This window comes from Erinaceus europaeus (assembly GCF_950295315.1).
Source record: "Erinaceus europaeus chromosome 5 unlocalized genomic scaffold, mEriEur2.1 SUPER_5_unloc_1, whole genome shotgun sequence".
NCBI lineage: Eukaryota > Metazoa > Chordata > Mammalia > Eulipotyphla > Erinaceidae > Erinaceus > Erinaceus europaeus.
Window position 1 is genome coordinate 514,625 of NW_026647112.1, and position 10,151 is coordinate 524,775.

General features: G+C 61.9%; 1 protein-coding gene across 2 annotated transcripts in view; it reads right to left on the reverse strand.

Moving 5' to 3' along the window:
• Window positions 1–9,117, reverse strand: part of RASA3 (RAS p21 protein activator 3) — an 83,048-nt gene extending 73,931 nt beyond the window's left edge. The window contains exons 1-2 of one of the 2 annotated variants that reach the window (XM_060183725.1): window positions 8,937–8,983; window positions 2,166–2,269 (exon numbers count right to left, since the gene is read on the reverse strand). The gene's annotated coding sequence lies outside the window, so the exon portion shown is untranslated. Of the gene's footprint in view, window positions 1–2,165; window positions 2,270–8,936; window positions 8,984–9,003 lie in introns of those variants that run through there. The other variant, XM_060183726.1, reaches the window with a different exon arrangement.
• Between the last annotated feature and the right edge of the window lie 1,034 nt (window positions 9,118–10,151).

Sequence of the window (10,151 nt, forward strand, 5' to 3'; positions counted from 1 at the left end):
AAGGGTAGGCAAGGATCTGGCCTGTGGTGACACTAATACCAACCTGGGGATGACTATCTGGGGAGAGACCCCAACACCTCAGGGACCACCCCACATTCAGAAAACTCAACACCTCAGGGACCCCCATACCTCAGAAACCTCAACACCTCAGAGACCCCCACACCTCAGATATCCCAATACCTCAGGGAGCCCACACCTCAGATATCCCAACACCTCAGGGACCCTCACATCTCAGAAACCTCAACATCTCAGGGACACGCACACTCAGAAACCCCCACACCTCAGGGACCAGCACACCACAGAAACCACCACACCTCAGGGACCCCCACACCTCAGATACACCACACCTCAGGGACACCCAAACACAGAAACTCCAACACCTCAGGAACCCCCACATATCAGAAACTGCAACACCTGAGGAACACTCATACCTCAGAAAACACACACCTCAGAAACCCAGACACCTGAGAAACCCCAACACCTCAGAGACCATCACACCACAGGAAAACACACACCACAGGGAACCCCACGCCTCAGGGAACCCCACACCTCAGAGACCCACAACACCTCAACCACAACACCGAAGAAATCCCCATAACTTAGAGACCCCCACACCTCAACCACAACCACAACACCTAAGAAACCCCCATACCTCAGAGACCCACCACACCTCAAGGACCACCACACCTCAATGACACCACACCTCAGAAACCCCCACATCTCAGGGACAACACCTCAGGGAATCTTATACCTCAGGGACCACCACAACTCAGAATATCCCACATCTCAAGGACACCAACACCTCAGGGACCCCAACACCTCAGGGACCCCAACACCTCAGGGACCCCAAAACCTCAGGGAACCCCAACCTCAGGGAACCCCACAACTCAGGGAACCCCACACCTCAGGGAACCATCACCGCAGGAACCCACACACCTCAGGGACCCCCAACATCAGAAATCCCACACCTCAGGGAACCGCACACCTCAGGGACCCCACATCTCAGGGACCCGAAACCTTAGAAACCCCACAACTCAGGGACCCCCCACAAGTTCAGGAACACCACAACTCAGGGACCCCACAAATCATAGAACCCCACACCACAGAGACCCCTCACCTCAGGGACCCCTCACCTCAGAAACCTAACACCTCAGAAACCCAATATCACAGAAACCCCAAACATCAGGGCACCACACCTCAGGGACCCCTCACCTCAGGGACCCCCAACATCAGAAACCCCACACCTCAGGGACCCCACACCTCAGGGACCCCACACCGCAGGGACCCCTTCACCTCAGGGACACCACACCTCAGGGACCCCTCACCTCAGGGACCCCTCACTTCAGGGACCCCTCAACTCAGGAACCCCTCACCTCAGGGATCCCTCACTTCAGGGACCCCTCAACTCAGGGACCCCACACCTCAAGGACCCCACACCTCAGGGACCCCTCACCTAAGGGACCCCACACCTCAGGGACACCACACCTCAGGGACCCCTTACCTCAAGTGCCCCCTAACCTCAGGGACCCCACACCCCAGGGACCACCCACCTCAGGGACCCCACACCACAGGGACCCCACACCTCAGAAACCCCACACCTCAGGGACTCCTCACCTCAGGGACCCCCTCACTTCAGGGACCCCTCACCTCAGGGACCCCTCACTTCAGGGACCCCTCACTCAGGGACCCCTCACCTGAGGGACCCTTCACTTCAGGGATCCCTCAACTCAGGGACCCCACACCTCAGGGACCCCACACCTCAGGGATCCCTCACCTCAGGGACCCCACACCTCAGGGACCCCTCACCTCAGGGACCCCTCACCTCAGGGACCCCTCACCTCAGGGGCCCCTCAACTCAGGGACCCCACACCTCAGGGACCCCACACCTCAGGGACCCCCTCACCTCAGGGACCCCACACCTCAGGGACCCCTCACCTCAGGGACCCCTCACCTCAGGGACCCCACACCTCAGGGACCCCACACCTCAGGGACCCCACACCTCAGGGACCCACAGCTCCCAGAGACCCAGAGCCCCTCCAGTCCCACGGCAGAGCGGCCGTCAGGTATCCCGGCCCTGAGGTACCTGAGGTGCACTCGCTCCCCGCAGCACAGCAGAGAGGCCTGCCACGCCCTCCCGCCACGCCCGGGGTGGGGCCGGCACCCACCTATGATGGAGTCCCTCCGGAAGACGTCTCTGTCGAAGACGTAGAAGGCCAGGTGCCGGAAGCTGCGCGGGATCTCGCAGTAGAAGTCCTCACCGTAGAAAGGGCTGCGGGGGCAGCGGCTCAGGCCCCACGTCCACAGAGGGACCCCCGCAGGGCCACCAGCTGCACAACTGCACTTGCGTGCACAGCACCCAGGCAGCACCACGCAACCAGCACCACACACAGCACCCCGGCAGCACCACGCAACCAGCACCACACACAGCACCCGGGCAGCACCACGCAACCAGCACCACACACAGCACCCGGCAGCACCACGCAACCAGCACCACACACAGCACCCAGCAGCACCACGCAACCAGCACCACACACAGCACTCCGGCAGCACCACGCAACCAGCACCACACATAGCACCCCAGCAGCACCACGCAACCAGCACCACACACAGCACCCCGGCAGCGCCACGCAACCAGCACCACACACAGCACCCTGGCAGCACCACGCAACCAGCATCACACACAGCACCGCGGCAGCACCACGCAACCAGCACCACACACAGCACCCCGGCAGCACCACGCAACCAGCACCGCACACAGCACCCCAGCAGCACCACGCAACCAGCACCACACACAGCACCCCGGCAGCGCCACGCAACCAGCACCACACACAGCACCCTGGCAGCACCACGCAACCAGCATCACACACAGCACCGCGGCAGCACCACGCAACCAGCACCACACACAGCACCCCGGCAGCACCACGCAACCAGCACCGCACACAGCACCCCAGGGCAGCAGCCTGGGGGAAGCACGCTAATTACAGAACCCCACACAGCACCCACACACGCAGCATCCCAATCACAGCACCCCGGGACGGGCACAGGACTTGTCCCCAAGACAAGGGCAGAGGAAGCAGGTGGGCGTCCACTTGTCTCCTCCTGGGCAGGACAATGTCCCATTCTGGGGACTCCCGGCCCGCAGATGCTTCCGGCCCATTAGCCCGCCGGGGACTCAGCACAGACCACCCTTTAATCTAGGCCAGGGGCAGTCAGGGGCTAGTGGACTCCACCCAGCCGGAGACACAACCCCCCTTAGGCCAGGCCACTGCATCCCACACAGCCACCACCAGCGCTTAACTCCTGCCCAGGACACAGTCAATCAGGGCCAGGACACAGTCACTCAGGGGCCAGAACACAGTCACTCAGGGCCAGGACACAGTCACTCAGGATCAGGACACAGTCACTAAGGGCCAGGACACAGTCACTCAGGGGCCAGGACACAGTCACTCAGGATCAGGACACAGTCACTCAGGGGCCAGGACACAGTCACTCAGGGCCAGGACACAGTCAGGGCCAAAACACAGTCACTCAGGGCCAGGACACAGTCACTAAGGGAACAGGACACAGTCACTCAGGGGCCAGGACACAGTCACTCAGGATCAGGACACAGTCACTCAGGGCCAGGACACAGTCACTCAGGAGCCAGGACACAGTCACTCAGGGCCAGGACACAGTCACTCACGGCCAGGAAACAGTCACTCAGGATCAGGACACAGTCACTCAGGATCAGGACACAGTCACTCAGGGCCAGGACACAGTCACTCAGGGGCCAGGACACAGTCACTCAGGGCCAGGACACAGTCACTCAGGGCCAGGACACAGTCACTCAGGGGCCAGGACACAGTCACTCAGGGCCAGGACACAGTCACTCAGGGGCCAGGACACAGTCACTCAGAGCCAGGACACAGTCACTCAGGGGACAGGACACAGTCACTCAGGGCCAGGACACAGTCACTCAGGATCAGGACACAGTCATTCAGGGCCAGGACACAGTCACTCAGGGGCCAGGACACAGTCACTCGGGCCAGGACACAGTCATTCAGGGCCAGGACACAGTCACACAGGGTCCAGGACACAGTCACTCAGGGCCAGGACACAGTCACCACTCAGGGCCAAGACACAATCACTCAGGATCAGGACACAGTCACTCAGGATCAGGACACAATCACTCAGGGGCCAGGACACAGTCACTCAGAGCCAGGACACAGTCACTCAGGATCAGGACACAGTCACTCAGGGGACAGGACACAGTCACTCAGAGCCAGGACACAGTCACTCAGCGGCCAGGACAGTCACTCAGGGGACAGGACACAGTCACTCAGGGCCAGGACACAGTCACTCAGGATCAAGACACAGTCACTCAGGGCCAGGACACAGTCACTCAGGGCCAGGACACAGTCACTCAGGATCAGGACACAGTCACTCAGGGCCAGGACACAGTCACTCAGGGGCCCAGACACAGTCACTCAGAGCCAGGACACAGTCACTCAAGATCAGGACATAGTCACTCAGGGGACAGGACACAGTCACTCAGGATCCGGACACAGTCACTCAGGGCCAGGACACAGTCACTCAGGGCCAGGACACAGTCACTCAGGGTCAGGACACAGTCACTCAAGATCAGGATATAGTCACTCAGGGGACAGGACACAGTCACTCAGGATCAGGACACAGTCACTCAGGGTCAGGACACAGTCACTCAGGGCCAGGACACAGTCACTCAGGGGCCAGGACACAGTCACTCAGGGGCCAGGACACAGTCACTCAGGGGCCAACAAAGTCACTCAGGATCAGGACACAGTCACTCAGGGCCAGGACACAGTCACTCAGGGTCAGGACACAGTCACTCAGGACCAGGACACAGTCACTCAGGATCAGGACACAGTTCCAGTCTCTTGGAAACAGAGCTGGCAGTCAGCTGAGGTAAAGAACAAACACCTCATCACAGACCCCTGCAAGCGTCAACCCAGCTTTGACCTAGCAAGTTATGATTGGGCCCTCCTCAATCGCTATCGATCAGACCATGGCCGGTGCGCCGCTATGTTCCACCGCTGGGGAGTCAGAGACGACCCGTACTGCCCCTGCGGCTACAGACAGACTATGTCCCACATAGTCAACGACTGCCACCTCTCCAGATTCAAAGGAGGTCTCGAAACTTTACATCAGGCTCAACCTGACGCTGTTGACTGGTACGGAAGAAGGGCAAACGCTAGAAGAAGGACACAGTCACTCAGAGCCAGGACACAGTCACTCAGGGGCCAGGACACAGTCACTCAGAGCCAGGACACAGTCACTCAGGGGCCAGGACACAGTCACTCAGAGCCAGGACACAGTCACTCAGGGGCCAGGACACAGTCACTCAGAGCCAGGACACAGTCACTCAGGATCAGGACACAGTCACTCAGGGGACAGGACACAGTCACTCAGGATCAGGACACAGTCACTCAGGGTCAGGACACAGTCACTCAGGGCCAGGACACAGTCACTCAGGGCCAGGACACAGTCACTCAGGGGACAGGACACAGTCACTCAGGATCAGGACACAGTCACTCAGGATCAGGCCACAGTCACTCAGGATCAGGACATAGTCACTCAGGATCAGGAAACAGTCACTCAGGGGCCATGACACAGTCACTCAGAGCGAGGACACAGTCACTCAGGGCCAGGACACAGTCACTCAGGGGCCAGGACACAGTCACTCAGGGGCCAGGACACAGTCACTCAGGGGACAGGACATAGTCACTCAGGGCCAGGACACAGTCACTCAGGGGCCAGGACACAGTCACTCAGGACCAGGACACAGTCACTCAGGGCCAGGACACAGTCACTCAGGGGCCAGGACACAGTCACTCAGGGCCCAGGACACAGTCATTCAGGGGCCAGGACATAGTCACTCAGGGCCAGGACACAGTCACTCAGGATCAGGACACAGTCACTCAGGATCAGGACACAGTCACTCAGGGCCAGGACACAGTCACTCAGGATCAGGACACAGTCACTCAGAGCCAGGACACAGTCACTCAGGATCAGGACACAGTCACTCAGGGGACAGGACACAGTCACTCAGGATCAGGACACAGTCACTCAGGGTCAGGACACAGTCACTCAGGGCCAGGACACAGTCACTGAGGGCCAGGACACAGTCACTCAGGGGACAGGACACAGTCACTCAGGATCAGGACACAGTCACTCAGGATCAGGCCACAGTCACTCAGGATCAGGACACAGTCACTCAGGATCAGGAAACAGTCACTCAGGGGCCATGACACAGTCACTCAGAGCGAGGACACAGTCACTCAGGGCCAGGACACAGTCACTCAGGGGCCAGGACACAGTCACTCAGGGGCCAGGACACAGTCACTCAGGGGACAGGACATAGTCACTCAGGGCCAGGACACAGTCACTCAGGGGCCAGGACACAGTCACTCAGGACCAGGACACAGTCACTCAGGGCCAGGACACAGTCACTCAGGGGCCAGGACACAGTCACTCAGGGCCCAGGACACAGTCATTCAGGGGCCAGGACACAGTCACTCAGGGCCAGGACACAGTCACTCAGGATCAGGACACAGTCACTCAGGATCAGGACACAGTCACTCAGGGCCAGGACACAGTCACTCAGGATCAGGACACAGTCACTCAGGGCCACACAGTCACTCAGGATCAGGACACAGTCACTCAGGGCTAGGACACAGTCACTCAGGATCAGGACACAGTCACTCAGAGCCACACAGTCACTCAGGATCAGGACACAGTCACTCAGGGGCCAGGACACAGTCACTCAGGGCCAGGACACAGTCACTCAGGGGCAGGACACAGTCACTTAGGGCCAGGACACAGTAACTCAAGTGACCCCCCCTCTCTCTCCTGGTGACAGGCCCCCTCTCTCTCTCCTGGTGACAGGCCCTCTCTCTCTCTCCTGGTGACAGGTCCCTCTCTCTCTCCTTGTGACAGGTCCCCTCTCTCTCTCCTGGTGACAGGCCCTCTCTCTCTCCTGGTGACAGGCCCCCTCTCTCCTGGTGACAGGTCCCTCTCTCTCTCCTGGTGACAGCTCCCCCCCATCTCTCATGGTGACAGCCCCCCCCTCTCGTGACAGGTCCGCTCTCTCTCTCCTGGTGACAGGCCCCCTCTCTCCTGGTGACAGCCCCCCCCTCCTGGTGACAGGCTCCCTCTCCTGGTGACAGGCCCTCTTTCTCCTGGTGACAGGCCCCCTCTCTCTCCTGGTGACAGTCCCCCTCTCTCTCTCCTGGTGACAGGCCCTCTCTCTCTCTCCTGGTGACAGTCCCCCTCTCCTGGTGACAGGTCCTCTCTCTCTCTCCTGGTGACAGGCCCCCTCTCTCTCTCCTGGTGACAGCCCCCCCTCCTGGTGACAGCCTCCCCTCCTTGTGACAGGTCCCCTCTCTCTCTCCTGGTGACAGGCCCCCTCTCTCTCTCTCCTGGTGACAGGCCCTCTCTCTCTTTCCTGGTGACAGGTCCTCTCTCTCTCTCCTGGTGACAGGCCCCCTCTCTCTCTCCTGGTGACAGCCCCCCCTCCTGGTGACAGCCCCCCCTCCTTGTGACAGGTCCCCTCTCTCTCTCCTGGTGACAGCCCCCCCTCCTTGTGACAGGTCCCCTCTCTCTCTCCTGGTGACAGGCCCCCTCTCTCTCTCTCCTGGTGACAGGCCCTCTCTCTCTCTCCTGGTGACAGACTCCCTCTCCTGGTGACAGGCCCCCTCTCTCTCTTTCCTGGTGACAGGCCCTCTCTATCTCCTGGTGACAGGTCCCCTCTCTCTCTCCTGGTGACAGTCCCCCTCTCTCTCTCCTGGTGACAGGCCCTCTCTCTCTCTCCTGGTGACAGGCCCCTCTCTCTCCTGGTGACAGCCCCCCCCTCTCTCTCCTGGTCACAGGCCCTCTCTCTCCTGGTGACAGGCCCCCTCTCTCTCTCTCTCTCTCCTGTTGACAGGCCCTCTCTCTCTCTCCTGGTGACAGGCCCCCCCTCTCTCTCTCCTGGTGACAGGTCCCCTCTCTCTCCTGGTGACAGCCCCCCCCCCTCTCCTGGTGACAGGTCCCCTCTCTCTCCTGGTGACAGGCCCCTCTCTTCCCAGCTGGTAGCTCCACATGGACTCTCTGGCTGGCAGCCCTGCAGGGAAGGAGGGAAGGAGGGAAGAAGGCAGCCCCTTGACTATCCGAGCCCTGAGTCATGGAGGCCACTGGCTCCTGTTGGCACTAATGCGGGGACAGGAGTCATCTGCTAAGACTCCCAAGCTCAAAATAGCCACGTGCACAGCCCACACTTCCACCGGGGGCCACCAGCCTCTCGGCACAAACAAGTGACTCAGGGCCACTCCCAGCAGGCCTGCTGTCACCCCAGGGGACCGCTGTGACTTGGAGGTGCCACCACTTCCTGCCACACACACCCCGGGGCTGGGTGTGGTTGGTCCCGGGTTGCAAACCGGGTCCCCACCCGGGTTCTGCTCAGCCACATGGAGCTCAGCGGGCAGGGAGTCTGCTCGCACCTGTGCACTCAGGCACCTCATGGAAGGTGCCACGGCACTGAGGAGAGCTCATGAAGAGCCAAGGTTCGTCTACTCTCTCTCTCTCTCTGTCTCTCTCTCTCTTCCTCACTCTGTCTCTGACTCTCTGTCTCTCTTTCTCTGTCTCTGCCTGAGAAGAGCATGGCCTGGGGCCGAGAGCCCTCAGTGCCTGAGGCCCTGACTCTGAAGGTAAAACTGGGCACAGCCCCAGGCTGGGGGCACGCGCTCCCCCCCAGGTCTCCCTGCCTGCCTGGGCCCCGCTCCCCTGCTGCCCTGTCCCCCAAGCCCCCCAGTGCCCTCAGAGCTGCCTGCGAGGGCATGTCCACTCTCTGCAGAGAGGCCAGAGGTGGTGGCCGCCCCTACCTGGCCCTGGGGCCAGGCCGTGCCCTCCCTGCTCACGCCAGCCTGCCCTGGGGGGCTCACCAGAGTGACGTCTCCACCTTGGTGAGGAACACTCCCTCCCCGCTCACGCCCGCTGTGGGGGGCTCACCAGAGTGATTTCTCCACCACCTTGGTCCGGAACACTTCCTCCTGGTCCAGGTTAACAGTACAGTAGCAGTCGCGCAGCTTGCTGGGCCCCGGGTACGTGGGCAGGTTCTTGGCCTCACCTGGGGGAAGCAGAGCGTCAGCCCCCCACACAGCGGGAACCCCAGGCCAGCCTGCCCTGTCCCGGCACACTCGTGCTCCAGGAAGGCTCTGGCATGCTGGCTTAGGGCAACGAGGGCAGGCGGCGCAGGTGGGGCAGGTGGGGGTGACAGGGGCAGGCTGGGGCAGGTGGGGCAGGTGGGGGTGACAGGGGCAGGTTGGGGCAGGTGGGGTAGCTGAGACAGGTGGGACAGGTAAGGGTGATGGATAGGCTTGGGCAGGTTGGGCAGGCCGGGCAGATGTAGGTGAGGCAGGTGTGGCAGGTGAGGCACTGGGGCAGGTGAGGCAGGCCAGGCAGGTGGAGCAGGCCAGGCAGGTGGGGCAGGTGAGGCAGGTGAGGCAGGCCAGGCAGGTGAGGAAGGTGAGGAAGGCCAGGCAGGTGGGGCAAGCCAGGCAGGTGAGGCAGGTGAGGCAGGCCAGGCAGGTGAGTCAGGCCAGGCAGGTGAGGAAGGTGAGGAAGGCCAGGCAGGTGGGGCAAGCCAGGCAGGTGAGGCAGGCCAGGCAGGTGGGGCTGGCCAGGCAGGTGAGGCAGGCCAGGCAGGTGAGGAAGGTGAGGCAGGTGAGGCAGGTGGGGCAGGCCGGGCAGGTGGGGCAGGTGGGGCAGATGGGGCAGGTGGGGCAGGTGGGGCAGGTGGGGCAGGTGGGGCAGGCCAGGCAGGTGGGGCAGGTGGGGCAGGTGGGGCAGGTGGGGCAGGTGGGGCAGGCCAGGCAGGTGAGGCAGGTGAGGCAGGCGAGGCAGGTGGGGCAGGCCAGGCAGGTGGGGCAGGCCAGGCAGGTGGGGCAGGCGGGGCAGATGGGGCAGGCCAGGCAGGTGAGGTGAGGCAAGGCAGGTGGCAGGTGGGGCAGGAGGGACAGGCCAGGCAGGTGGGGCAGGTGGGGCAGGCGGGGCAGGCGGGGCAGGCGGGGCAGGCTAGGCAGGTGAGGCAGGCGAGGCAGGTGAGGCAGGTGAGGCAGGTGAGGCAGGTGAGGCAGGTGGGGCAGGTGGGGCAGGTG